At 40.7% G+C, this 13,758-nt stretch overlaps 1 non-coding gene across 1 annotated transcript; it reads left to right on the top strand.

Moving 5' to 3' along the window:
- The first annotated feature begins 8,019 nt into the window (after positions 1–8,019).
- On the top strand, positions 8,020–8,094 carry Trnat-ugu (transfer RNA threonine (anticodon UGU)). The gene has a single exon. It is a non-coding gene; the product is annotated as a tRNA-Thr (tRNA).
- The last annotated feature ends 5,664 nt before the right edge of the window (positions 8,095–13,758 follow it).

The following is a 13,758-nucleotide window of genomic DNA, read 5'->3' as shown; positions in this document are numbered from 1 at the left end:
TTCTTGAAGATTAAACCTTTGAAAGTTAGCACAATGGTGATTTAAAAAAATAATCAGCACTCCGAATTTAAGTTACACTTCCTTTTTATTGCATTTGTTGCAATGTCTCGTAACACACAAAGAATCACTTCACAATACAAAACGTACTTGAAAACATCTTCCTCACTGTTAAAGTTCACATTTTATAAGCTGACTACAATATGCCTCTTTTCAACATGTCGTCCAAGACTTGACTTTTTCAAGGTCCGACCTTCTAATAATCGCTTAGGCGCCCAAAATTCAGAGTTACAAATACGTCAAAGATCATAGTGACAAAAGAAAGAATACACATAAGAATAATATCATTGCAATATAAACATATCGATGTATAAAAGTACCTCTACATTAATGAAATCAAATCTGAATGTTGTCTCAGAAACATGTCAACTACTTTACAGAAACACAGTAGAATATTGCTGGTATCGAGAGGTTGAGTTGAGGTGCCGTAATGGTTACGTAATTCAAGTACCATTACAAGGAGGATTGACTAGCACCGAGAAGTCGCCACTGCAATGGCCAGCGCATTGTAGAGTGGCAATAAAGCAGAGGATGGGCCCTTGTTAGGCAGGAAGCCGACAAAACAACTGTGAGCAGTCTGCGAATTTACGTGGGACAGGACACAGGCGCCCAGATGTCAAGACTCTGTTACAAAACATATTTGTGAAAGCAAGGGGCTTTTAGCGAGTTTGCCGGCCGGAGTGGCCGCGCGGTTAAAGGCGTTTCAGTCTGGAACCGCATGACCGCTACGGTCGCAGGTTCGAATCCTGCCTCGAGCATGGATGTGTGTGATGTCCTTAGGTTAGTTAGGTTTAAGTAGTTCTAAGTTCTAGGGGACTTATGACCACAGCAGTTGAGTCCCATAGTGCTCAGAGCCATTTGAACCATTTTTTTAGCGAGTTTATGGCCGTTCTTTGGAGACTTTGGTATGGATTCAAGAGGGGAGATAACAAGCTTTTTATGGAGGGGTGTGGTTCCATTCTGCTTATGCTGTTAGCAAAAGACACGGCGTATACGTGTGGGAAAGAGGTCATGAAGCTGAATCTTTTTCCTTCTTTTCTACTTAACCTTAAAGTCTCTGATTGGTCAAATCGGTGTATGCAGAGCAAAGGGTGCTCTCCCAGCTTCGAATGCCGCTCTCCAGCTCGTTATTGGCTTGTGCTAAAGTGGGGGAAGTCTAAGATGTAAATGGGCTTTTGCTACCGAGCTGAAGAGGAAGCGGACAGAAAGAGAAGAGATCACTCTTGTACTGGCGCTACGCCAGTAAAGAACTGCAGGTCTCTACCTAAATGGTGAGACTTGTGTCCTTTGCTAGTATGTCACTTAGAGCCTGTAGCAGTCACCTTCTGAAATGTCGGAGGTACTGCTTCTCGCATCACGCACACAATGAGTGATGCGTGGGTGTAATTATTTGTCTTGAGTTGGCCATCTAAACATTTGACGTATTACGTCTCGCATAGTTGTCGCACATAGTCAAATTGGTTTGGCAGACCAGCAAACGGCTCCATGTGCACACTGGAATCCTCCGGGGTTTCAGAAGCTCATAGGAAAGTACCTACGTTCCGAATTAACGCAACACGAGACCGCGTACTTGCAGTTTTCGGGCGCGTGCCATTAATAACAAAAAAATGGCTCTGAGAACTATGGGACTTAACATCTGAGGTCATCAGTCCCCTAGAACTTAGAACTACTTAAACCTAACTAACCTAAGGACATCACACACATCCATGCCCGAGGCTAGATTCGAAGCTGCGACCGTAGCGGTAGCGTGGTTCCAGACTGTAGCACCTAGAACCGCTCGGCCACTCCGGCCGGCAAATCTATTCTCCTTTAGATCACAACTTCTCCCTAAGTTCTGATTAACAGTACCTTCCCATTTTATTATTAAAGTCTAAGTAGAAGGCTTTCACTTTAACAGGGAATGCTGACAGCCAAAAGGCTCAGTGTGATGCAGACGTGTGAAACAAGCAGGCAGCCATGCCTTGGAGGCGCATTCCTGATTCCTGTAGCCAACGGAGCGAGTTTGGAAGAGGTCAGATTGCGGCCTTACGAGTGACAGGATGATCCTTTCGGAGAATTTCCACACAAGTTGGACGTGCCGTGTCAGTTGCGCAACGGTGCTGGTATCAGCGGTCACGTGAACATTCTCACACCCGTCAACGAGGCTCTGGACGTCCACACAGCACAGACGGCCACCAGAATCGTCGTACTTAAAGGCAGTAGGGTCATTCCACGTCAAATCAACCAATTGTACTACATGATTTGAACCATGACCTCTCAGATTTGGATGATTTTTTTTTCAGGTAATGTACCCACTAACACTAGTTTAAATTTGAGATTTCAAATTTTTCTGATCTTTGGTTTTTGAGTTTCAAGGGTTTAAAAATAAAAAAAATCTCTGTTTTTGATCAATCGATGATTGTTTAAAAATGCTGTAGATCAAAAACTATACAACCTAGAGAGCTCAAACTTGCACCATTGTTTTCCTCTAAAAATTCCATTCAATTTGATATGTAACATGACTATGCTATCTAAAACTGAAAATTTTAAACTATTCCAAAAAAACATTTTTTCAAATTTCCAAAATAAGTACCCTCGGATTTCTTTATAAAAATTATATGTGTTGTTCAGTCTAACTGACTACATGTATGCAAAATTTCAAGACGGGATCTCAATGGGTTCTTGTATAAAATAATATTTTACTACCGCAATACACACTGGTGAGGTGAAAAGCAGACTATTGCTAGGCTATGAACACTAAGGTAGGCCTATGTAATTCTAACAAACTTAAATTATTATGTTAGCCTTTTTATGCAACATTACCCTCTTATTGTTTGTTAATTCATTAAATGATATTTTAATGTGAGAATAAAATATGTAAAAAAATAATAACTTAAGAATCTTACGATTTTCTATGACATTCACTTTTTATTGTAAAAAAACGTGAGATTTTAATATAGGGTCAAGGCTCTAGAATGTAAAGGATCTGAACGTGACAGAATAATAGTTCGTATTAATTGACGGGACCATTGGGGGAGAGTACACTCAAAAAAAGTTTGGAATATAGTAGATGCAGTGATATGAAACAATTCGCATCCATGATGTGCAAAATGTTTCTTTAAAAACGATTGTATTTACATTCCTATGTTCGTAGTACGCAACTGCAATCCAATACAACGCCAGACGCCATAAAACCCAGACTACTTTCAGTAAATAAAGAAAAATAAGCCTCGACCTAGAACCGAACCCACGACCTCCTCCATGGCTAACTTATTTCCTCCTGCTTACATGACAGACGCTCTTTCCGACTGAGCTATTTTCTATGTTTTATTATTTTTTGTTTTTTTGTTTTGTTTTTAGAAGTAGCACACCCTCGGAATGGGTGACATATCTGGAAATAAACAGCCAAATATTTGTGACAAGCAAGCATATGAATATTTAAACTGTCCTCTTAGCATTATGCATAACCACATCTTCGGAAATCACGAAACACATCCGGAAAAAATGGCCAGATAACAGAGCATTTTGTAGGACATAACTCATAACTGGCAGAAAGATGACGGAAAAATCCATAACAAACATTCATTCAAAAACATTTCACAATTTAAGTTATTCTGCACTGGAGACATATGATGTCTGTAAGGAAGCCATATATTTTTCACCAAATGAAAGTAAATTCAGAGTCGGGGTGGTTTTGCCAAATTAGAACAGTCTCATTTTAGAACCAACAAAAAAAGGTTCCAGGAATAATAGAAAAGAAAGAATAAGTATTCTGCTTCTAATCAATGAAACTGTCCCCCTGTTTGTAGTGCACATAAAGCAATAGATAAAAATTTTGAAACCAGTCCTTATTTTTGTTATTCTTCTTGAAGTTAAAATGTTCTTTTGCAATATAAAACATGTATGCTTCTAAGTTCGAAGTTTTGTTTGTTAACACATAAAACACAAACTGTCCCAGAAACCATGAATAACTGTTATTCTTTACGGATGGGTAACATTTTCAGTCGGGTTGCAAAGCTTCAGTTATCGCTATGTGGCTTTCTGTGGTTATGTTGACAAGTGTTAATTTCTTCATAGTCCAGTTCCAAATTGTGATTTTATTTCCACATAAGAATACGTGAGCTACAGTTTCTACAAGCTGACATTCGTCGCAATATGGAGATGTCTCAATTTGATATACCATAATAGTTCCAATGTGGGTATCGTTTTGTTTATAACGCCATACCATACAGCACTGACTCTAGTTGGTGGAATTTTACTGCAGTGATATTTTTTCCAAATGTTCACCCAGTTTTCAGCAGGATATTGTACCTGAATTGGATTGTGAAGACGATTTCTGGTAATATAGTCATAGACGGTTCTAGTGTTGGTTTGTGGTGGTGGAAGTCTTATATAGCTCTGATCGACAAAGGACTTTCGGATATAATCTAGGCTGGCACCTATATGTTCTACATTAAGGATACAGGGTACATTTCCTCGCTCACTATTATTTCTTTCAGGCAGTGTTTATGATGTATATGTCTTAGAGATTTTTTGTTAATATCAGGCAATGCAGCACACTTTCTAAACACATCTGAAGTATTTTGAATATTTTTGAACCTGCTCAGGATTATTAAAAAATTACAATGAAATTAATGCAATATTTTTTTCCAAAATGCTTCCTCAAATTGAGGTATCATTTAATCCGATTTTATAACCTTGAAGGAGACCAAATTTTTACTGGATATGCATGACATGATGGCTGAGGTAGTAGACCTATTTAATTCTACCTATCATGTATATTACAAGGATAAAAAAATATTACATCTTACATTTTAATTTTCATAATTTTTCCTAGAAAAATGTCATTTTTCCATAATTTAGTTCAGTCTGCAATAAAGCGTAGGTCTACTACATAAATATGTTCTATTGCAAGTTACAGAAAAAATTAGAGCAATTCTTAATAAACTTTAGGAAATATTTGTACCTGAATTCTGAAAAATACGACTTGTGGGAAATTGCGAGTGAAGACATGAGTCCAATTAAACTGTACCTCAGAATATTCGAGAAGCATAGTCTTCATCCTGCAGCATTTCTTCGTCCTCAAGCTTCCTCTTGGCATTCCTTTTAGCACTTCTTGCTCCTTTGGTAACTTGAAGAGCCAATCTTCAAGCTTTATGTACCCGTTGTCTGTCACACACAAACAATTGATCTTCCATATTAGAGCCACATTTTATGCCTAAATTTCTCAGGATTTTCAATCAGTCCATCATTGAAACATATCACTGCATCTAGTACACCAACTTTTAATTTATATAGTTTTACAAAAACATTCTTGGTTTATCTCTCCCATACGTAATGGCTGAAACCTTAATTTGTATTCTGAGTGTCCCCATGACGACATTTACTAAGCAAAACAGGGTCACTCAGGTGTCTAAAAGTTGGTTTTATTTGATTCAGGAAGAGAACGCTTATGATGATATATATATATATATATATATATTGTCAGCCCCATCACAGGAAAATGGGAATGGGCAGGGCCCTTACATATCACGTCAGGGAGAAAATGAGGGAAATCAGGATTCAACTGCACGAAGCGTATTGACAAACAGAGTTCAACTGCTACCCTGCCAAAATGTTCGAATCAGGCCTCTCCAGGAGAGACTAATACCCAGACCTTAGACGGTAACAAGACACCTGGAAAATAAATTACTATGCCTGTTATAGATCCAGAGGTACCACTAGGTTCCAATTCCGATTATGTTCCAGTGTCACCAGGAGTTAGTGACATGCTAGTAGAGGCGTACACAAACCCAAAGAACCCAACTTTCAGCGACCGATCTGATCACCCAGTATCAAGTAAGGACAATTCAAAAAAATTGTCTAAACAAACGAAACGAACCCCTAGACTACAAAGTCAGGAAGAGACACAGGAATTAGAAAGGAAACGAACACGCATATATATATATATATAGGGGTAAGATAGATACCGCCTACAGGAAAATTAAAGAGACCTTTGGAGATAAGAGAACGAGTTGTATGAGTATCAAGAGCTCAGATGGAAACCCAGTTCTAAGCAAAGAAGGGAAAGCAGAAAGGTGGAAGGAGTATATAGATGGTCTATACAAGGGGGATGTACTTGAGGACAATATTATGGAAATGGAAGAGGATGTAGATGAAGATGAAATGGGAGATACGATACTGCGTGAAGAGTTTGACAGAGCACTGAAAGACCTGAGTCGAAACAAGGCCCCCGGAGTAGACAATATTCCATTGGAACTACTGACGGCCGTGGGAGAACCAGTCCTGACAAAACTCTACCATCTGGTGAGCAAGATGTATGAAACAGGCGAAATACCCTCAGACTTCAAGAAGAATATAATAATTGCAATCCCAAAGAAAGCAGGTGTTGACAGATGTGAAAATTACCGAACTATCAGTTTAATAAGTCACAGCTGCAAAATACTAACACGAATTCTTTACAGACGAATGGAAAAACTAGTAGAAGCCAACCTCGGGGAAGATCAGTTTGGATTCCTTAGAAACACTGGAACACGTGAGGCAATACTGACCTTACGACTTATCTTAGAAGAAAGATTAAGGAAAGGCAAACCTACGTTTCTAGCATTTGTAGACTTAGAGAAAGCTTTTGACAATGTTGACTGGAATACTCTCTTTCAAATTCTGAAGGTGGCAGGGGTAAAATACAGGGAGCGAAAGGCTATTTACAATTTGTACAGAAACCAGATGGCAGTTATAAGAGTCGAGGGACATGAAAGGGAAGCAGTGGATGGGAAGGGAGTAAGACAGGGTTGTAGCCTCTCCCCGATGTTATTCAATCTGTATATTGAGCAAGCAGTAAAGGAAACAAAAGAAAAATTCGGGGTAGGTATTAAAATTCATGGAGAAGAAATAAAAACTTTGAGGTTCGCCGATGACATTGTAATTCTGTCAGAGACAGCAAAGGACTTGGAAGAGCAGTTGAATGGAATGGACAGTGTCTTGAAAGGAGGATATAAGATGAACATCAACAAAAGCAAAACAAGGATAATGGAATGTAGTCTAATTAGGTCGGGTGATGCTGAGGGAATTAGATTAGGAAATGAGGCACTTAAAGTAGTAAAGGAGTTTTGCTGTTTGGGGAGCAAAATAACTGATGATGGTCGAAGTAGAGAGGATATAAAATGTAGGCTGGCAATGGCAAGGAAAGCGTTTCTGAAGAAGAGAAATTTGTTAACATCCAGTATTGATTTAAGTGTCAGGAAGTCATTTCTGAAAGTATTCGTATGGAGTGTAGCCATGTATGGAAGTGAAACATGGACAATAAATAGTTTGGACAAGAAGAGAATAGAAGCTTTCGAAATGTGGTGCTACAGAAGAATGCTGAAGATTAGATGGGTAGATCACATAACTAATGAGGAAGTATTGAATAGGATTGGGGAGAAGAGAAGTTTGTGGCACAACTTGACCAGAAGAAGGGATCGGTTGGTAGGACATGTTCTGAGGCATCAAGGGATCACAAATTTAGTATTGGAGGGCAGCGTGGAGGGTAAAAATCGTAGAGGGAGACCAAGAGATGAATACACTAAGCAGATTCAGAAGGATGTAGGTTGCAGTAGGTACTGGGAGATGAAAAAGCTTGCACAGGATAGAGTAGCATGGAGAGCTGCATCAAACCAGTCTCAGGACTGAAGACCACAACAACAACAACATATATATATATATATATATATATATATATATATATATATATATATATATATATATATGGTGAAGAAAAATTCGCACACTCTGACTTCGCGGCGCGATTCCTCACATACTAGCAATAGAAAATTGTGTGTGACATGTTGAAAATGTGTGCCCCGACCGGGACTCGAACCCGGGATCTCCTGCTATTAGGCTCCATTAGGCGCACTACGAATGTAGTGGTGTGGACATGTTGGGAATGTGGATCTCACGGGGAGCGTGCAAGGGATAAGTCCCTGCAGGCGCACTATCCTCTGTGCCCGCGGTGGCTCAGATCGATAGAGCGTCTGCCATGTAAGCAGGAGATCCCGGGTTCGAGTCCCGGTCGGGGCACACATCTTCAACATGTCCCCAATGAAGTACATCAACGCCTGTTTGCAGCTAGGGTGTCCATTTAATTATCATTTCACTGAATAAAATTCTTCGTTTCGACTTCCACTACATAGCTACGCTACGTTGTAAACAATAATCGTTTACAACCTATATATACTTCACGTTGTCTGAGTTTGTAGGCGAAGTAGAGACTTTATGGAAGCATAAAATAAAATGTGGTTTTCTCATACTTGCTTCACATGCTCAGTAAAAATTAGGTTTTTATGTTGCATTATTAAAGTTAATGCAGCAATAATAATAATAATAAAGTTCTCAGTAATAAAGTTTTTGGTTTGAAAGCTCCTTCTGAACAAATGTTTTTGAGATAATAAGTAAATACGATTTTGTGGCAATCTATGTCTTTTCAAATGGAGAGGCACCGCTTTTCCTACTGAGCCAAAATGACCCACAAACCACTTTTTTTTTTTTCAGAGAAACCAAACTAGCAGGTAATGCAAATTGGAAACAACCAAACTTAAAAATAATTAGAGCCTTCCTAAATGTAATGTTTTGTATATGAAAGATACACGAAAATCGTTTTATATGAATTTTGTTACACTAAAAATTAAGCAAATTATTGAAAGTTAGCTGCTAAATCAAGTAGATGAAACCAAAAAATATATGAATAACAAAAAAAACCTTCCTTGTTATAAGTATGTCTTCTGCTGTTCATCGATATAATGAAGTGAGCTGAAATGCCCTTTTGTTACCTGAAAAGACGCACCTATTACATACAACGTAATTTTTATGTAATTTATGTAACTATAAAATACTTTTTGATTACCGGTCGTGGACGCTGAATAGCCAGAACCAAGTGCAAGAACAGTTTGGAACACATGTACAATAGGCGAGCGCAGTGAACGAAACGAACAACTGGATACTGAACTAACTAGGAGCAGTCGGCAGTGGAACTGAGACAGGTGGCCATGCGAAGAACGACGAGTGCGACCGAGGGAGACCGAGACTGAGGCGAGCACGTGACCGAGGCTGGAACGAGAACTGCCGAAGTGACCGCCGCGACCGAAGTGAACTAGTGAACTATGAACCGATCGTGCCTCGTTCCCGGGAACGGCTCAAAGTCGACCAGAAGAGTGATACCTTGCGGGCATACAGTCCCTGCCAATAAGGTCGAGTAAGTCTGCTACATTGGACGGAGGATATGTTGAAAAATAGGGTTTTGTAGTCAAAATGGTGGGGAATAATATGTGTATTGGATTCAAATGGTTCAAATGGCTCTGAGCACTATAGGACTTAACTTCTGAGGTCATCAGTCCCCTAGAACTTAGAACTACTTAAACCTAACTAACCTAAGGACATCACACACATCCATGCTCGAGGCAGGATTCGATCCTGTGACCGTAGCGGTCGCGCGGTTCCAGACTGTAGCGCCTAGTACCGCTCGGCCACTCCGGCCGGCTGTGTATTGGAATCCTGAATAAAACCAGCCTGCTTTCCGAAAAAGATGTGTTGCATTACTTATTGAACGCCCCTGGTATTATATAATGTAAACTACAGAAAATTTCTTTCATAAACTTCCGTCATATGTGTCTCAGAGAATAGGCCGCAGGTAATTAGTATTAAACATAGGTAATGTGTATTAGATTTCATTAAAAATTAGAAAAAAATGTTGAGAGTGGTAGAATTAAAGCGGCTTTACCCTACTTTTAAAATATGGAGAGGAAATTTTTCAAGGACGATCGTGATACGTGATACTTCCTGCCACATTAACATCCCACTGTGACAAAATCAGAGAAATTAGACATCACACACATCAAGAAAAGTTTTGCGTCACCCTGATTCCCAGAACTCTTGAAGATAGACGTTGACTGGGGTTATTGTATCGCAGACACAGTCCCTTTGACTGTTTAGAGATGTCACTAAACCCGCCCAAATATGTAAACGACCGTGCATGAGCAGTGCCTACTAGACCGAGGGGTCAGACAGCCGGTGAGTTCCAGTCATTCCACCAGGAAGGAGGTACACGGCTCATGTTGTCTGTAGTTCAACCATACCTAGACGGTCAATACCGCGGTTCGATCGCGTCCACATTGTATCTTTGTGCCAGGAAGGGCTCTCAACAAGGGAAGTGTCCAGGCGTCTCGGAGTGAACCAAAGCGGTGTTGTTCGGACGTGGAGAAGATACAGAGAGCATCTGTCGATGACATTGCTCGCTCAGGCCACCCAAGGGCTACTACTGCAGTGGATGATCGCTACCTACGGATTATGGCTCAGAGGAGCCCCGGCAGCAACGCCACCATGTTGGATAATGCTTTTCGTGCAGCCACAGGACGTCGTGTTACGGCTCAAACTGTGCTCGCTAGGCTACATGGTGCGCAACTTCACTCCAACGTCCATCTTTGCAACCACCAGACCATGCAGCGCAGTACAGATGGGCTCAACAACATACCGAATGGACTGGTATCGCGTTCTCTTCACCAATGAGTGTCTTATATGCCTTCTACTAGACAATCGTCGTGTTTGGAGGCAATCTGGTCAGCCTGAACGCCTAGAATACACTGTCCAGTGAGTCCAGCAAGGTGGAGGCTCTCTGCTGTTTTGGGGTGGCATTATGTGGGGATTAAAACTGGTAGAGCACTTGCCGGCGAAAGGCAAAGGTCCCGAGTTCGAGCCTCGGTCTGGCGCACAGTTTTAATCTGCCAGGAAGTTTCATATCAGCGCACACTCCGCTGCAGAGTGAAAATCTCATTCTGGAAACATCCCCCGGGCTGTGGCTAAGCCATGTCTCCGCAATATCCATTCTTTCAGGAGTGCTAGTTCTGCAAGGTTCGCAGGAGCGCTTCTGCAAAGTTTGGAAGGTAGAAGACGAGGTACTGGCAGAAGTAAAGCTCTGAAAACGGGGCGTGAGTCGTGCTTAGGTAGCTCAGTTGGTAAAACACTTGCCCGCGAAAGGCAAAGGTCCCGAGTTCGAGTCTCGATCGGGCACACAGTTTTAATCTGCCACGAAGTTTCAAGTGTGCAGAAGTTCCCTGCAGAAGTATTGAGCCCGGCTGCCTCTACTGCTGTCCTTAATTGCAAAATTGTTGCCGGTGCAGGATTTTGTGCACGAACTGACCTCTCGATTACCTCCCATTAATGTTCCATGGGATTCAAGTCGGGTGATGTGGGTGGCCAAATCATTCGCTCGAATTAATCACCTGAGTAAATGCACTGCAGTTTCGACAATGCACTGCAGTTTTGTACCTTCTGTACGCGATACTACCGCCATCTGCATATGTGTATACCGCTAGCCTATGACTTTTACCACCTCTGTGTATATTACACAGCGGAAATGATCGACTTGGTTTTAAATCGTGTTAATGACCGAATAATCAAGTGGTGGCCTAATGAGGTTATTTACATTGCACTTACATTGCTGTGTTACTCAGGAACCATTTGTTTCATTTGTGGGATTCTGAGGTAAACCCAATTAAATTAAATTTACTGTTCAATTCAAAATCAGTAAAGCCGCACTTATATACTTGCTCTGAACTTCTACTTGCGTGCGAAAAGTAGCACCCGAGACCATAAATACAGTTCCCAAGAGTACATAGTTATTCGAAATACTCTGATGAGCCTAACCCTTGCAACTCGCATAATATCGTAAAAAGACCAGCCCCACACACGTGTACATCAGCTGCCAATGCCAAATACCGAAAGGGGTGCGGTTCCCGACCAATCAGGAGAAAGCACATTCATGATACGTTCACGCGCACATCGTAACAAGTAATGAAGAGTTACAAATCCGGTTACCTCGGAAAATTATGTGTTTATTACATGAGAAATCAGAATCTGCGAGACATGATTAATGTACTGAATGAATGGTAGCATGTATGAGTACTTTTACAAATAGGAGGCCTGCTGAAAAGTAATGCCTCCAAAATTTTGGGGGGAAACTCTGAGCTTTTCGAATAAAAGAAACGTTATTATCATTCTGTATCTTTATTCTTCAGGTGAACATATTTATTTATCAACATAGTGTCTCTTTCGTCAAACACATTTCACCCAACGAAAGACCAGTTTTTTGTTACCGTCACTGTAGCGTATTTGACCTTCTTGACGGAGCCACAACCTTACCTCTGCTCTCACCGCTTCATCACTGTCAAAGTGAAGGTGTTCTTTAAGTTTTGGAAACAGATGAAAATCTGCTGAGGCCAAGTTGGAACTGACCGATGAGAGTGAACCGGACTGCTGCAGATGTCGCATCACTCGTCTGTGGTCTGGCGTTGTGATGGTGAAGGAGAGGCTGCCCCATGTGTGGACGAACTCTCCGAATTCGAAACTCGATTACAGCAAGCTGTTTCTCACGCACTGACGTAGTTACTTTACACACCGCCATGTTACACAATACAATACGGAGCTATCTAGCAGCAGAATACTGCAAATATGCAGAAACAAAGAATAAAGATGTAGAATGGCAATAACGTTTGTTTTATTTTAAAATACTTAAGAGTTTTCACGTAAAAATTTGGAAGTCTTATTTTTCAGCACCACCTCGTTATTAGAAAAATTGTAGCTAGGAATGTGCAGCGAACACTTCGTATGTATGTGAACCTTTCCGCCAGATTAAAACTATGTGCCAGATCGGGTATTTGGCGGTTCCCCAAAACTTTTATCTTGCCATTTTCGACCGTCCTATCGAGTCAACTAAGACACTAAAATACCTCGAACAAACACCTGATCGCTGAATAACGTGGAAGCCCCAACTACTAACCATTCAACAGAAAAATCACAATAGACTATAATTCGATGAACCCTCTGCCAGGCACTTAAATGAGATTTGCAGAGTATCCATGTAGATGTAGAATTACTAAAACCACGATGCGGCAGAACGTGGAGATTGCACCCTTCCACAATCTTCCACACCTATAAAGCCCTACTCCGACCCACTCTCTGCTGTGACAATGTGGCGTTGGCTTCCGCTCTTTCCTCCTCTTATCACGCCCTACAAATCCTGGAGCGCCATGCTCTCCGCCTAGGCTTTCGGATATGCTTATCAAATTCCCCAGCCCACTCTTCTGAAACCTGGCAGTCAAGGGCAGGCAGGATTTGGTTACGATTGTGGACGAGGCCGTAGTCAGTTGCTATTGGTTGCCTTTTACAGTTACACACAATTTATTTTAAACCAGTAATTCCAGATTCAACAATAAATAAAAATACCACACGTTATTAATGAAGGAATAAACACTGTGTACATAACAGTGTTTTCACTGAGTTACAATTTAGCAAATCACCATTAAATACAGATACAGCAGATAATATTTTAAAAGCAAGCAACTGTAATCTGGGCAGAAGGCCTTACACGCCAGGAATGGCAATAAATTACGAATTGTTTAAAACTCGCTGCAACATACAAATTAGATATTGAAATATTAAAGGCAAATTGCCACAAACATAGTAGAAGGCATCAGACGCCAGGAATGACAGTAAATAAGATTTTAAGGCTTACTACTAAAATTCAAATACCAATTAGTATTTTAAGGCAAGTGACCACAATCACAGCTGAAGGCCTTACACGCCAGGAACGGCAATAATATAAAAAAATTAAGAAACCTGCTGTAAAACAGCAAATATAATAGAAAACGTTAATTAAAGAAACAAGCAACTCATCACCAAACGGGTGAAATA

Source organism: Schistocerca serialis, chromosome 10 (assembly GCF_023864345.2).
Source record: "Schistocerca serialis cubense isolate TAMUIC-IGC-003099 chromosome 10, iqSchSeri2.2, whole genome shotgun sequence".
In the NCBI taxonomy this organism is placed as follows: Eukaryota; Metazoa; Arthropoda; class Insecta; order Orthoptera; family Acrididae; genus Schistocerca; species Schistocerca serialis.
Note: the sequence above shows the minus strand (reverse complement) of the source record. Positions and strands in the feature narration are given on the sequence as shown.